The sequence below is a fragment of the Carcharodon carcharias genome (genome assembly GCF_017639515.1).
Source record: "Carcharodon carcharias isolate sCarCar2 chromosome 33 unlocalized genomic scaffold, sCarCar2.pri SUPER_33_unloc_1, whole genome shotgun sequence".
NCBI classification, from domain to species: domain Eukaryota; kingdom Metazoa; phylum Chordata; class Chondrichthyes; order Lamniformes; family Lamnidae; genus Carcharodon; species Carcharodon carcharias.
Genome location: NW_024470690.1, coordinates 1605159 through 1621275, shown reverse-complemented (window position 1 = coordinate 1621275; position 16117 = coordinate 1605159). Strand labels below are relative to the sequence as shown.

The 16117-nt window shown below is 48.7% G+C and overlaps 1 long non-coding RNA gene across 50 annotated transcripts in view; it reads left to right on the top strand.

The window, feature by feature from the left end:
• LOC121274155 overlaps window positions 1-15083 on the top strand; it is a 125645-nt gene extending 110562 nt beyond the window's left edge. For all 50 annotated transcript variants that reach the window (XR_005942190.1, XR_005942199.1, XR_005942177.1 and 47 more), the window contains 6 exons: window positions 1168-1228; window positions 4111-4172; window positions 8149-8210; window positions 10322-10383; window positions 12288-12349; window positions 14669-15083. This is a non-coding gene — a long non-coding RNA (uncharacterized LOC121274155). The remainder of the gene's footprint in view (window positions 1-1167; window positions 1229-4110; window positions 4173-8148; window positions 8211-10321; window positions 10384-12287; window positions 12350-14668) is intronic.
• The last annotated feature ends 1034 nt before the right edge of the window (window positions 15084-16117 follow it).

Below are 16117 nucleotides of genomic sequence, written 5' to 3'. Positions count from 1 at the left end.
GAGAGTGCTTTAGTCTATATCTAAGCCCATGCTGTACCTGTCCTGGGAGTGTTTGATGGGGACAGTGTAGAAGGAGCTTTAACCTGTATCTCACACTGTGCTCTACCTGTCCTGGGAGTGTTTGATCGGGACAGCGTAGACGGAGCTTTAGTCTGTATCTAACCCCGTGCTGTAGCTGTCCTGGGAGTGTTTGATGGGGACAGTGTAGAGGGAGCTTTAGTCTGTATCTAACCCCGTGCTGTACCTGTCCTGGGAGTGTTTGATGGGGACAATGTAGAAGGAGCTTTACTCTGTATCTAACCCCATTCTGTACCTGTCCTGGGAGTGTTTGATGGAGACAGTGTAGAGGGAGCTTTAATGTGTCTTTAAGCCCATGCTTTACCTGTCCTGGGAGTGTTTGATGGGGACAGTGCAGAGGGAGCTTTAGCCTGTATCTCACCCTGTGCTGCTGTGGTTTGAGTAATTACATCTCGCATTGCCATGGAATAGGCTGTTGTATTAATTTGGGAATTAGATGCACTGAAATTGAGGAGAGAGCTTTATCCTGTATCTACTCTTGTAATGTTACAGTCTTGGGAGTGTTTGATGGGTACAGTGTTGAGGGAGATTTACTGTGTATCTACCCCTGTGGTGTACCTCTCCTGTGAGTGTTTGATGGAGACAGTACAGAGGGAGTTTTAGGCTGTATCTCAGCCCATGCTGTACATGTCCTGGGAGTGTTTGATGGGGACAGTGTTGAGGGAGATTTACTGTGTATCTACCCCTGTGGTGTAACTGTCCTGTGAGTGTTTGATGGAGACAGTGCAGAGGGAGCTTTACTCTGTCTGTAACCCTGTGCTGTAGCTGTCCTGTGTGTGTTTGATGGGTACAGTGCAGAATGAGTTTAGTCTTTATCTAACCCCGTGCTGTACCTGTCCTGGGAGTGTTTGATATGGACAGTGTAGAGGGAGCTTTAGCCTGTATCTAAGCCCATGCCGTACCTGTCCTGGGAGTGTTTGATGGGGACAGTGCAGAGGGAGCTTTAGCCTGTATCTCACCCTGTGCTATACCTGTCGGGAGTGAATAGCTTCATACAATTGCAAACCTTTTTCCCTCTGGCCCTTGCACCTGACCAACCTGAATTGTGTTCATCTTTCTAACTCATCTTTTTCTCTGATTATGTTGCAGGTGGAATCTGAAACTGACTCGTGCAATGAGCACTAATCCTGACAGCCCCGCAGTGTCACAGGTACGATTCTTACCTTGTGTTCAGTCTGACCAAGAGCTCGTCGCCACCGTGCCTGCTCTTGCCCCATGAGCATGTATGGCCAATGAGTGTGGCTCAAGAGGAACACACAAGCCCAGGCTAGGAAGCAGTAAGTGTCTGACCTGTGACCCTGCTGTGCCGTATCTAACTGGGACAAGTTCTGTACTTTCCCCTGGTGGATGGTGATGGTTAGGAGTGAGGAGGAGGGGACTCAGTGCTCACTGTTACGGTGTGGGGGAAATGGCCGGAGTGTTTCTGTGAGAATGTTTGGCCAGCTGTTGGACATCATCTGTTTAAAGCCGGTCACGTTTTGAACCTCGTGGATTCTGAAATCCATTGGGAGACTCTGAGTAACATCCTCCATCGAGAGCCTGACTTCATATTGAAACGGTTACAGAGAAGGGACAGGATTCTGTAGCTTTGTGAGTGGCTCTGAGCTGTCAGGAACTGGGTTTAAACCTGGCTTTAGTCTGTATCTAACCCTCTGCTGTACCTGTCCTGTGAGTGTTTGATGGGGACAGTGTAGAGGGAGCTTTTGTCTGTATTTATCTCCGTGCTGTACCTGTCCTGGTTGTGTTCGATGGGGATAGTGTAGAGGGATCTATACTCTGTATCTAACCACGTGCTGTAGCTGTCCTGGGAGTGTTAGATGGGGACAGTGCAGAATGAGCTTTAGTCTGTATCTAACCCCGTGCTGTACTTGTTCTGTTAGTGTTTGATGGGGACAGTGTAGAGGGAGCTTGACTCTGTAGGTAACCCCGTGCTGTACCTGTCCTGGGAGTGTTTGATGGGTCAGTGTGGTGGGAGATCTAGTCTGTACCTAACCCCGTGCTGTACATTTCCTGGGAGTGTTTGATGGGGGCAGCGTAGGAGGAGCTTTAATCTGTATCTAACTCCGTGCTGTACCTGTCCTGGGAGTGTTTGATAGGGACAGTGTAGAGGGAGCTTTAGCCTGTATCTCACACGGTGCTGTAGCTGTCCTAGGAGTGTTTGATGGCGATGGTGTAGAGGGAGCTTTACTCTGTATCTAACCCCGTGCTTCAGCTGTCCTGGGAATGTTTGATGTTCACAGTGCAGAGAGTGCTTTAGTCTATATCTAAGCCCATGCTGTACCTGTCCTGGGAGTGTTTGATGGGGACAGTGTAGAAGGAGCTTTAACCTGTATCTCACACTGTGCTCTACCTGTCCTGGGAGTGTTTGATCGGGACAGCGTAGACGGAGCTTTAGTCTGTATCTAACCCCGTGCTGTAGCTGTCCTGGGAGTGTTTGATGGGGACAGTGTAGAGGGAGCTTTAGTCTGTATCTAACCCCGTGCTGTACCTGTCCTGGGAGTGTTTGATGGGGACAATGTAGAAGGAGCTTTACTCTGTATCTAACCCCATTCTGTACCTGTCCTGGGAGTGTTTGATGGAGACAGTGTAGAGGGAGCTTTAATGTGTCTTTAAGCCCATGCTTTACCTGTCCTGGGAGTGTTTGATGGGGACAGTGCAGAGGGAGCTTTAGCCTGTATCTCACCCTGTGCTGCTGTGGTTTGAGTAATTACATCTCGCATTGCCATGGAATAGGCTGTTGTATTAATTTGGGAATTAGATGCACTGAAATTGAGGAGAGAGCTTTATCCTGTATCTACTCTTGTAATGTTACAGTCTTGGGAGTGTTTGATGGGTACAGTGTTGAGGGAGATTTACTGTGTATCTACCCCTGTGGTGTACCTCTCCTGTGAGTGTTTGATGGAGACAGTACAGAGGGAGTTTTAGGCTGTATCTCAGCCCATGCTGTACATGTCCTGGGAGTGTTTGATGGGGACAGTGTTGAGGGAGATTTACTGTGTATCTACCCCTGTGGTGTAACTGTCCTGTGAGTGTTTGATGGAGACAGTGCAGAGGGAGCTTTACTCTGTCTGTAACCCTGTGCTGTAGCTGTCCTGTGTGTGTTTGATGGGTACAGTGCAGAATGAGTTTAGTCTTTATCTAACCCCGTGCTGTACCTGTCCTGGGAGTGTTTGATATGGACAGTGTAGAGGGAGCTTTAGCCTGTATCTAAGCCCATGCCGTACCTGTCCTGGGAGTGTTTGATGGGGACAGTGTAGAGGGAGCTTTACTCTGTATCTAACCCCGTGCTGTACCTGTCCTGGGAGTGTTTGATGGGGACAGTGCAGAATAAGTTTAGTCTTTATCTAACCCCGTGCTGTTCCTGTCCTGGGAGTGTTTGATGGAGACAGTGTAGAAGCAGCTTTACTCTGTATCTTACTTCGTGCTGTACCTGTCCTGGGAGTGTTTGATGGGGACAGTACAGAGGGAGCTTTAGCCTGTATCTCACCCTGTTCTGTATCTTTCCTGGGATTGTTTGATGGGGACAGTGCAGAATGACCTTTAGTCTGTATCTAACCCCGTGCTGCAATTGTTCTGGGAGTGTTTGATGGGGACAGTGTAGAGGGAGCATTAGTCTATATCTAAGCCCATGCTGTACCTGTCCTGTAAGTGTTTGATGGGGACAGTGTAGAGGGAGCTTTAGTCTGTATCTAAGCCCATGCTGTACCTGTCCTAGGAGTGTTCGATGGCGACGGTGTAGAGGGAGCTTGACTCTGTATCTAACCCCGTGCTGTAGCTGTCCTGGGAGTGTTTGATGTGGACAGTGTAGACGGAGCTTTACTCTCTATGGAGCCCCGTGCTGTACCTCTCCTGGGAGTTTTTAATGGGGACAGTGCAGCGGGAGCTTTAGTCTGTATCTAAGCCCATGCTGTACCTGTTGTGAGTGAATGGCTTCATACAATTGCAAATCTTGTTGCCTCTGGCCCTTGCACCTGACCAACTTTGAATTGTGTTCATCTTTGTAACTCAGCATTTTCTCTGATTATGTTGCAGACTGGAATCTGAAACTGACTCGTGCAATGAGCGCTAATCCTGACAGCATCGCAGTGTCACAGGTACGATTCTTACCTTGTGTTCAGTCTGACCAAGAGCTCGTCGCCACCGTGCCTGCTCTTGCCCCATGAGCATGTATGGCCAATGAGTGTGGCTCAAGAGGAACACACAAGCCCAGGCTAGGAAGCAGTAAGTGTCTGACCTGTGACCCTGCTGTGCCGTATCGAACTGGGACAAGTTCTGTACTTTCCCCTGGTGGATGGTGATGGTTAGGAGTGAGGAGGAGGGGACTCGTTGCTCTCTTTTACGGTGTGGGGGAAATGGCCGGAGAGTATCTGTGAGAATGTTTGGCCAGCTGTTGGACATCATCTGTTTAAAGCAGGTCACATTTTGAACCTCGTGGATTCTGTAATCCATTGGGAGACTGAGTAACATCCACCATCCACCATGTGACTTGACATTGAAACCGTTACAGAGAAGGGACAGGATTCTGTAGCTTTGTGAGTAGCTCTGAGCTGTCAGGAGCTGGGTTTAAACCCAGTTCTGTCTGCTGGGAGTAGTGGAGGAGACAGAGGCCGATGTCTGTTCATTGTAAGTCAGAAATAAAAGCTGCTGGACAGTGACAAAATCTCCTGGAGCCCTTGTCCCACCACACAGTCTGTCCGAAATGGTGGATCTCGGTCAGAGGCTACAGGCCCATTGGTTTGAGTAATTACGTCTCGCATTGCCATGCTGCAGGCTGTTATATTCATTTGGGAATTAGATGCACTAAAATTGAGGAGAGAGCTTTGCCCTGTATCTTCTCCTGTAATGTACCTGCCTTGGGAGTGTTTGATGGGTACAGTGTTGAGGGAGATTTACTGTATATCTACCCCTGTGGTATAACTGTCCTGTGAGTATCTGATGGAGACAGTGTAGAGGGAGCTTTAGTCTGTATCTAACTCCGTGCTGTACCTGTCCTGGGAGTGTTTGATGGGGACAGTGCAGAATGAGCTTTAGCCTGTATCTAACCCCGTGCTGTAATTGTTCTGGGAGTGTTTGATGGGGACAGTGTCGAGGGAGCTTTTGTCTATATCTAAGCCCATGCTGTACCTGTCCTGTGAGTGTTTGATGGGGACAGTGTAGAGGGAGCTTTAGTCTGTATCTAACCCTCTGCTGTACCTGTCCTGTGAGTGTTTGACGAGGACAGTGTAGAGGGAGCTTTAATCTGTATCTAACTCCGTGCTGTACCTGTCCTTGGAGTGTTTGATGGGGACAGTGTAGAAGGAGCTCTTGTCTCTATCGAGCCCCGTGCTGTAGCTGTCCTGGGAGTGTTTGATGGGGACAATGCAGAAAGAGCTTTAGTCTATATCTAACCCCGTGCTATAATTGTTCTGGCAGTGTTTGATGGGGACAGTGTAGAGGGAGCTTTAGTCTGTATCTAAGCCCATGCTGTACCTGTCCTGGGAGTGTTTGATGGAGACAGTGTAGAGGGAGCACTAGTCTGTATCTAACCCCCTGTTGTAGCTGTCCTGGGAGTGTTTGATGGGGACAGTGCAGAATGATCTTTAGTCTGTATCTAACCCCGTGCTGTACCTATCCTGGGAGTGTTTGATGGGGACAGTATAGAGGGAGCTTTATTCTGTATCTAAGCCCAGGCTGTACCTGTCCTGGGAGTGTTTGATGGGGACAGTGTAGAGGGAGCTTTAGCCTGTATCCAACCCCGTGCTGTACTTGCTCTGGGAGTGTTTGATGGGGACAGTGTAGAGGGAGCTTTTGTCTGTATCTAAGCCCATGCTGAACCTGTCCTGGGAGTGTTTGTTGGGGACAGTGCAGAGGGAGCTTTACTCTGTGTGTAACCCCGTGCTGTACCTATCCTGGGAGTGTTTGATGGGGGCGGTTTCGGAGGAGCTTTAATCTGTTTCTAACTCAGTGCTGTACCTGTCCTATGAGTATTTGATGGGGGCAGTGTAGGAGGAGCTTTAATCTGTATGTAACCCCGTGCTGTCCCTGTCCTGGGACTGTTTGATGGGGACAGCGTAGAGTGAGCTCTTGTCTGTATCTAACCCCGTGCTGTAGCTGTCCTGGGAGTGTTTGATGGGGACGGTGCAGAATGAGCTTTAGTCTGTATCTAACCCCGTGCTGTAATTGTTCTGGGAGTGTTTGATGGTGACAGTGTAGAGGGAGCTTTTGTCTGTATCTAAGCCCATGCTGAACCTGTCCTGGGAGTGTTTGATGGGGTCAGTGTAGAGGGAACTTTAGTGTGTATCTAACACCGTGCTGTCGCTGTCCTGGGAGTGTTTGATGAGGACAGTGCAGCGGGAGATTTACTCTATATGTAACCCCTTGCTGTACATGTCCTGGGAGTGTTTGATGGAGACAGTGTAGAGGGAGTTTTACTCGGTATGTAATCCGGTGCTGTACATGTCCTGGGAGTGTTTGACGGGGACAGTGTAGAGGTTGCTTTAGTCTGTATCTAAGCCCATGCTGTACCTGTCCTGGGAGTGTTTGATGGGGACAGTGCAGAGGGATTTTACCCTGTATCTCACCCTGTGCTGTACCTGTCCTGTGAGTGTTTGATGTGGACAGTGCAGAGGGAGCTTTAGTCTGTATCTAAGCCCATGCTGTCGCTGTCCTGGGTGTGTTTGATGGGGACAGTGCAGAGGGAGCTTTAGCTTGTATCTCACCCTATGCTGTAGCTCTCCTGGGAGTGTTTGATGCGGACAGTGTAGAGGGAGCTCTAGTCTGTCGCTAACCCTGTGCTGTACTTTTTCTGGGAGTGTTTGATGGGCACACTGTAGAGGGAGCTTTAGTCTTTATCTAACCCCGTGCTGTACTAGTTCTGGGAGTATTTGATGGAGACAATGTAGAGGGAGCTTTACCCTGTATCTAACCACGTGCTGTACCTGTCCAGGGAGCGTTTGAAGGGGACAGTGTAGAGTGAGCTTTGTTCTGTCTGTAACCCCGTGCTGCACCTGTCCTGGGAGTGTTTGATGGGGACAGTGTAGAGGGAGCTCTAGTCTGTATCTAACCCTGTGCTGTAGCTGTCCTGGGAGTGTTTGATGGGGACAGTGTAGAGGGAGCTCTTGTCTGTATTTAACCCCGTGCTGTACCTGTCCTGGGAGTGTTTGATGGGGTCAGTGTAGACGGAGCTCTAGTCTGTATCTAACCTCGTGCTATAATTGTTCTGGGAGTGTTTGATGGGGACAGTGTAGAGGGAGCTTTAGCCTGTATCCAACCCCGTGCTGTACTTGCTCTGGGAGTGTTTGATGGTGACAGTGTAGACGGAGCTTTTGTCTGTATCTAGGCCCATGCTGAACCTGTCCTGGGAGTGTTTGTTGGGGACAGTGCAGAGGGCGCTTTACTCTGTGTGTAACCCCGTGCTGTACCTATCCTGGGAGTGTTTGATGGGGGCCGTTTAGGAGGAGCTTTAATCTGTATCTAACTCAGTGCTGTACCTGTCCTGGGAGTGTTTGATGGGGTCAGTGTAGAGGGAGCTTTAGTCTATATCTAAGCCCATGCTTCACCTGTCCTGTGAGTGTTTGATGGGGGCAGTGTAGGAGCAGCTTTAATCTGTATGTAACCCCGTGCTGTACCTGTCCTGGGACTGTTTGATGGGGACAGTGTAGAGGGAGCTCTTGTCTGTATCTAACCCCGTGCTGTAGCTGTCCTGGGAGTGTTTGTTGGGGACAGTGCAGAATGAGCTTTAGTCTGTATCTAACCCCATGCTATAATTGTTCTGGTAGTGTTTGATGGGGACAGTGTAGAGGGAGCTTTAGTCTGTATCTAAGCCCAGGCTGTACCTGTCCTGGGAGTTTTTGATGGGGACAGTGTAGAGGGAGCTTTAGCCTGTATCCAACCCCGTGCTGTACTTGTTCTGGGAGTGTTTGATGGGGACAGTGTAGAGGGAGCTTTAGTCTATATCTGAGCCCATGCTGTACCTGTTGTGAGTGAATGGCTTCATACAATTGCAAATCTTGTTTCCTCTGGCCCTTGCACCTGACCAACCTGAATTGTGTTCATCTTTGTAACTGAGCATTTTCTCTGATTATGTTGCAGATTGGAATCTGAAACTGACTCGTGCAATGAGCACTAATCCTGACAGCATCGCAGTGTCACAGGTACGATTCTTACCTTGTGTTCAGTCTGACCAAGAGCTCGTCGCCACCGTGCCTGCTCTTGCCCCATGAGCATGTATGGCTAATGAGTGTGGCTGAAGAGGAACACACAAGCCCAGGCTAGGAAGCAGTAAGTGTCTGACCTGTGACCCTGCTGTGCCGTATCTAACTGGGACAAGATCTGTACTTTCCCCTGGTGGATGATGATGGTTAGGAGTGAGGAGGAGGAGACTGAGTGCTCACTGTTACGGTGTGGGGGAAATGGCCGGAGAGTTTCTGTGAGAATGTTTGGCCAGCTGTTGGACATCATCTGTTTAAAGCAGGTCACGTTTTGAAGCTCGTGGATTCTGTAATCCATTGGGAGACTGAGTAACATCCACCATCCACCATGTGACTTGACATTGAAACCGATACAGAGAAGGGACAGGATTCTGTAGCTTTGTGAGTGGCTCTGAGCGGTCAGGAGCTGGGTTTAAACCAAGTTCTGTCTGCTGGGAGTAGTGGAGGAGACAGAGGCCGATGTCTGTTCATTGTTAGTCAGAAATAAAAGCTACTGGACAGTGACAAAATCTCCTGGAGCCCTTGTCCCACCACACAGCCTGTCTGAAATGGTGGATCTCGTGCAGAGGCTACAGGCCCATTGGTTTGAGTAATTACATCTCGCATTGCCATGGAATAGGCTGTTGTATTAATTTGGGAATTAGATGCACTGAAATTGAGGAGAGAGCTTTTCCCTGTATCTTCTCCTGTAATGTTACAGCCTTGGGAGTTTTTGATGGGTACAGTGTTGAGGGAGATTTACTGTGTATCTACCCCTGTGGTGTAACTGTCCTGTGAGTGTTTGATGGAGACAGTGTAGAGGGAGCTTTAGTCTGTATCTAACCCTCTGCTGTACCTGTCCTGGGAGTGTTTGATGAGGACAGTGTAGAGGAATCTTTAATCTGTATCTAACTCCGTGCTGTACCTGTCCTTGGAGTGTTTGATGGGGACAGTGTAGAGGGAGCTCTTGTCTGTATCTAACCCCGTGCTGTAGCTGTCCTGGGAGTGTTTTATGGGGACAATGCAGAATGAGCTTTAGTCTGTATCTAACCCCGTGCTGTAATTGTTCTGGGAGTGTTTGATGGGGACAGTGGAGAGGGAGCTTTAGTCTGTATCTCAGCCCAGGCTGTATCTGTCCTGGGAGTGTTTGATGGGGACAGTGTAGAGGAAGCTTTAGCCTGTATCCAACCCCGTGCTGTACTTGCTCTGGGAGTGTTTGATGGTGACAGTGTAGAGGGAGCTTTTGTCTGTATCTAAGCCCATGCTGAACCTGTCCTGGGAGTGTTTGTTGGGGACAGTGCAGAGGGAGCTTTACTCTGTGTGTAACCCCGTGCTGTACCTATCCTGGGAGTGTTTGATGGGGGCGGTTTTGGAGGAGCTTTAATCTGTTTCTAACTCAGTGCTGTACCTGTCCTGTGAGTATTTGATGGGGGCAGTGTAGGAGGAGCTTTAATCTGTATGTCACCCCGTGCTGTACCTGTCCTGGGACTGTTTGATGGGGACAGCGTAGAGTGAGCTCTTGTCTGTATCTAACCCCGTGCTGTAGCTGTCCTGGGATTGTTTGATGGGGACAGTGCAGAATGAGCTTTAGTCTGTATCTAACCCCATGCTGTAATTGTTCTGGGAGTGTTTGATGGGGACAGTGTAGAGGGAGCTTTACACTATATCTAACCCGTGCTGTACCTGTCCTGCGAGTGTTTGATGGAGACAGTGTAGAAGCAGCTTTTCTCTGTATCTAACTCCGTGCTGTACCTCTCCTGGGAGTGTTTGATGGGGACAGTGTAGAGGGAGCTTTAGCCTGTATCTCACCCTATGCTGTACATGTCCTGGGAGTCTTTGAGGGATGGTGTAGAGGGAGCTTTAGCCTATATCTCACCCTGTGCTGTACCTGTACTGGGAGTGTTTGATGGGGACAGTGCAGAGGGAGCTTTAGCCTGTGTCTCACCCTGTGCTGTACCTGTCGTGAGTGAATGGCTTCATACAATTGCAAATTTTTTTACCTCTGGCCCTTGCACCTGACCAACCTGAATTGTGTTCATCTTTGTAACTCAGCATTTTCTCTGATTATGTTGCAGATTGGAAACTGAAACTGACTCGTGCAATGAGCACTAATCCTGACAGCATCGCAGTGTCACAGGTACGATTCTTACCTTGTGTTCAGTCTGACCAAGAGCTCGTCGCCACCGTGCCTGCTCTTGCCGCATGAGCATGTATGGCCAATGATGTGGCTCAAGAGGAACACACAAGCCCAGGCCAGGAAGCAGTAAGTGTCTGACCTGTGACCCTGCTGTGCCGTATCTAACTGGGACAAGTTCTGTACTTTCCCCTGGTGGATGGTGATGGTTAGGAGTGAGGAGGACGGGACTCAGTGTTCACTGTTACTGTGTGGGGGAAATGGCCGGAGAGTTTCTGTGAGAATGTTTGGCCAGCTGTTGGACATCATCTGTTTAAAGCAGGTCACGTTTTGAAGCTCGTGGATTCTGTAATCCATTGGGAGACTGAGTAACATCCACCATCCACCATGTGACTTGACATTGAAACGGTTACAGAGAAGGGACAGGATTCTGTAGCTTTGTGAGTGGCTCTGAGCTGTCAGGAGCTGGGTTTAAACCCAGTTCTGTCTGCTGGGAGTAGTGGAGGAGACAGAGGCCAATGTCTGTTCATTGTAAGTCAGAAATAAAGGCTACTGGACAGTGACAAAATCTCCTGGAGCCCTTGTCCCACCACACATCCTGTCCGAAATGGTGGATCTCGTACAGAGGCTACAGGCCCGTTGGTTTGAGTAATTACATCTCGCATTGCCATGCTACAGGCTGTTGTATTCATTTGGGAATTAGATGCACTGAAATGGAGGAGAGAGCTTTATCCTGTATCTTCTCCTGTAATGTACCTGTCTTGGGAGTTTTTGATGGGTACAGTGTTGAGGGAGATTAACTGTTTATCTACCCCTGTGGTGTAACTGTCCTGTGAGTGTTTGATGGAGACAGTGTAGAGGGAGCTTTAGTCTGTATCTAACTCCGTGCTGTACCTGTCCTGGGATTGTTTGATGGGGACAGTGCAGAATGACCTTTAGTCTGTATCTAACCCCGTGCTGCAATTGTTCTGGGAGTGTTTGATGGGGACAGTGTAGAGGGAGCATTAGTCTATATCTAAGCCCATGCTGTACCTGTCCTGTAAGTGTTTGATGGGGACAGTGTAGAGGGAGCTTTACACTATATCTAACCCGTGCTGTACCTGTCTTGCGAGTGTTTGATGGAGACAGTGTAGAAGCAGCTTTAATCTGTATCTAACTCCGTGCTGTACCTGTCCTGGGAGTGTTTGATGGGGACAGTGTAGAGGGAGCTTTAGTCTGTTTCTAAGCCCATGCTGTCGCTGTCCTGGGTGTGATTGATGGGGACAGTGCAGAGGGAGCTTTAGCTTGTATCTCACCCTGTGCTGTAGCTCTCCTGGGAGTGTTTGATGGGGACAGTGCAGAGGGAGCTCTAGTCTCTAGCTAATCCCGTGTTATACTTGTTCTATGAGTGTTTGATGCGGAGAGTGTAGAGGGAGCTCTAGTCTGTATCTAACCCCGTGCTGTACCAATCCAGGGTGTGTTTGATGGGGGCGGTGTAGGAGGAGCTTTAATCTGTATCTAACTCAGTGCTGTACCTGTCCTGGGAGTGTTTGATGGGGGTCAGTGTAGAGGGAACTTTAGTGTGTATCTAACACCGTGCTTTCGCTGTCCTGGGAGTGTTTGATGAGGACAGTGCAGAGGGAGATTTACTCTATGTAACCCCGTGCTGTACCTGTCCTGGGAGTGTTTGATGGGGACAGTGTAGAGGGAGTTTTACTCGGTATCTAAGCCCATGCTGTACATGTCCTTGGAGTGTTTGATGGGGACAGTGCAGCGGGAGCTTTAGTCTGTATCCAAGCCCATGCTGTACCTGTTGTGAGTGAATGGCTTCATACAATTGCAAATCTTGTTACCTCTGGCCCTTGCACCTGACCAACCTGAATTGTGTTCATCTTTGTAACTCAGCATTTTCTCTGATTATGTTGCAGATTGGAAACTGAAACTGACTCGTGCAATGGGCACTAATCCTGACAGCATCGCAGTGTCACAGGTACGATTCTTACCTTGTGTTCAGTCTGACCAAGAGCTCGTCGCCACCGTGCCTGCTCTTGCCCCATGAGCATGTATGGCCAATGATGTGGCTCAAGAGGAACACACAAGCCCAGGCTAGGAAGCAGTAAGTGTCTGACCTGTGACCCTGCTGTGCCGTATCTAACTGGGACACGTTCTCTACTTTTCCCCTGGTGGATGGTGATGGTTAGGAGTGAGGAGGAGGGGACTCAGTGCTCATTGTTCCGGTGTGGGGGAAATGGCCGGAGAGTTTCTGTGAGAATGTTTGGCCAGCTGTTGGACATCAACAGTTTAAAGCAGATCACGTTTTGAACCTCGTGGATTCTGTATTCCATTGGGAGACTCTGAGTAACCTCCACCATTGAGAGCCTGACTTGACATTGAAACCGATACAGAGAAGGGACAGGATTCTATAGCTTTGTGAGTGGCTCTGAGCTGTCAGGAGCTGGGTTTAAACCCAGTTCTGTCTGCTGGGAGTAGTGGAGGAGACAGAGGCCGATGTCTGTTCATTGTAAGTCAGAAATAAAAGCTGCTGGACAGTGACAAAATCTCCTGGAGCCCTTGTCCCACCGCACAGCCTGTCTGAAATGGTGGATCTCGTGCAGAGGCTACAGGCCCATTGGTTTGAGTAATTACATCTCGCATTGCCATGGAATAAGCTGTTGTATTAATTTGGGAATTAGATGCACTGAAATTGAGGAGAGAGCTTTGCCCTGTATGTTCTCCTGTAATGTACCTGCCTTGGGAGTTTTTGATGGGTACAGTGTTGAGGGAGATTAACTGTTTATCTACCCCTGTGGTGTAACTGTCCTGTGAGTGTTTGATGGAGACAGTGTAGAGGGAGCTTTAGTCTGTATCTAACTCCGTGCTGTACCTGTCCTGTGAGTGTTTGATGGAGACAGTGTAGAGGGAGCTTTAGTCTGTATCTAACTCCGTGCTGTACCTGTCCTGGGAGTGTTTGATAGGAACAGTGCAGAATGAGGTTTAGTCTGTATCTAACCCCGTGCTGTAATTGTTCTGGGAGTGTTTGATGGGGACAGTGTAGAGGGAGCTTTAGTCTGTATCTAACCCTCTGCTGTACCTGTCCTGGGAGTGTTTGATGGAGACAGTGTAGAGGAATCTTTAATCTGTATCTAACTCCGTGCTGTACCTGTCCTTGGAGTGTTTGATGGGGACAGTGTAGAGGGAGCTTTTGTCTGTATCTAACCCCGTGCTGTAGCTGTCCTGGGAGTGTTTGATGGGGACAGTGCAGGATGAGCTTTAGTCTGTATCTAACCCCGTGCTGTAATTGTTCTGGGAGTGTTTGATGGGGACAGTGTAGAGGGAGCTTTAGTCTGTATCTAACCCCATGCTGTAGCTGTCCTTGGAGTGTTTGATGAGGGCAGTGCAGAGGGAGCTTTACTCTGTATGTAACCCTGTGCTGTCGCTGTCCTCGGAGTGTTTGATGGGCACAGTGCAGAGGGAGCTTTAGTCTGTATCCAATCCCGTGCTGTACCTGTCCTGTGGGTGTTTGATGGTGACCGTGTAGAGGGAGCTTTAGTCTGTATCTGTCCCCATGCAGAACCTGTCCTGTGAGTGTTTGATGGGGACAGTGTCGAGGGAGCTTATCTCTGTATCTAACCCCGTGCTGTACCTGTCCTGGGAGTGTTTGATGGGGACTGTGCAGAGGGAGCTTTACACTATATCTAACCCGTGCTGTACCTGTCCTGCGAGTGTTTGATGGAGACAGTGTAGAAGCAGCTTTACTCTGTATCTTACTCCGTGCTGAACCTGTCCTGTGAGTGTTTGATGGGGACAGTGTCGAGGGAGCTTATCTCTGTATCTAACCCCGTGCTGTACCTGTCCTGGGAGTGTTTGATGGGGACTGTGCAGAGGGAGCTTTACACTATATCTAACCCGTGCTGTACCTGTCCTGCGAGTGTTTGATGGAGACAGTGTAGAAGCAGCTTTACTCTGTATCTTACTCCGTGCTGTACCTGTCCTGGGAGTGTTTGATGGGGACAGTGTAGAGGGAGCTTTAGCCTGTATCTCACCCTGTGCTGTACCTGTCCTGGGAGTCTTTGAGGGATGGTGTAGAGGGAGCTTTAGCCTATATCTCACCCTGTGCTGTACCTGTCCTGGGAGTGTTTGATGGGGACAGTGCAGAGGGAGCTTTAGCCAGTATCTCACCCTGTGCTGTACCTGTCGTGAGTGAATAGCTTCATACAATTGCAAATTTTTTTACCTCTGGCCCTTGCACCTGACCAACCTGAATTGTGTTCATCTTTGTAACTTCGCATTTTCTCTGATTATGTTGCAGATTGGAATCTGAAACTGACTCGTGCAATGAGCACTAATCCTGACAGCGTCGCAGTGTCTGTACCCGTGCTGTACCTGCCCTGGGAATTTAGGGGTTTTCTGCCTGCTTATTGGCTTCTGACTACTTGCATTTCAATAGTTTCTGCTCTTCAGAATGTATTTCGTTGGCTGGAATGTGGTTCGGGATGTCCTGAGGTTGTGACCTGCACAATCTAAATGCAAGTTATCTTCTGCCCATACAGACTTCTCTCGTTGGATTAAGGCAGAATTGGAATGGGATCAAGTTCCAGCCGAGTTTCTGGAAAATCCTGCAAGCGAATTCCACCTCCCTGGATCACACTTAATCTGTTCATTGTCTGTTTCCCAACTTGTTGAATTACTTATTGATTAAAATCTGGTGAAGAATTCTATTTTAACTGAAACGTTCTTCAGAGCATTGTGATTTTGACTGTTGCCCTTCTGTTTCTTTCCCTTCCGTCAACAATTTTCTCCCCCCCCCCCCCCAATATCCCAATGTCCTTTAGGGAAGGAAATCTACAGTTCTTACCCAGTCTAGCTTACATGTGACTCCAGACTTGCAGCAATGTGGATGACTCTTAACTGCCCTCTGAAATGGCCTAGCAAGATACTGAGTTCAAGGATGGGCAGCTAGTACCTTGGCCACATCCCATGTAAAAATAAATGAAGCTTTCCCAGACTGTACCGATTGCATACGTCACAATGTGAAATCACAGTTGGCAGTGTTGCAAATTAGATCAACTCTCAAATATCCTCCCTGTCACCACCACCGTGCCCACCCACCACAGCCTCCTTTAAGATACAAGACACTTCTGAAAACTGTTGGTGCCTTGTGCTAATGACCGCTTGCTGTAGTTCGGCATCTGTACATTAGTTTAAGTTTCTGTTGGTGATTTGGTGTTTAAAAATGGTCTGAAATTGCAGAAAGAAATCGACCTTTTATGCCCAGCTGGTCCATATTAACAGTGATGCTCGCTGGCAGTTTCGTTGTTCGTCACCAGTATTTGTCCCGCAATTCGATATCGCAAAGAAATGATCTGGTCCCTGTCACACTGCTGTTTCTGGGAGCTTGCTGTGTGGTATATTGGCTGCCATGTTTCCTGTGTTACAACAAACGCTACAGTTCAGCAATAATAATTAATCAAGGTGCTGGAAGACTCCGGGTCTGGCAGCGTCTGTGGAGAGAGAAATACGGTTTGCGTTACAAGTCCAAACGGACTCCAGACTGGAAATGCTGTTTCTGCACAGATGAGGCTGACCTACTGAATCCACTATTCACTGGGCTAAAACAAAACAATACAAAAAGAGAATTACCTGGAAAAACTCAACAGGTCTGGCAGCATTGGCGGAGAAGAAAAGAGTTGACGTTTCGAGTCCTCATGACCTTTCGACAGAACTTGAGTTCGAGTCCAAGAAAGAGTTGAAATATAAG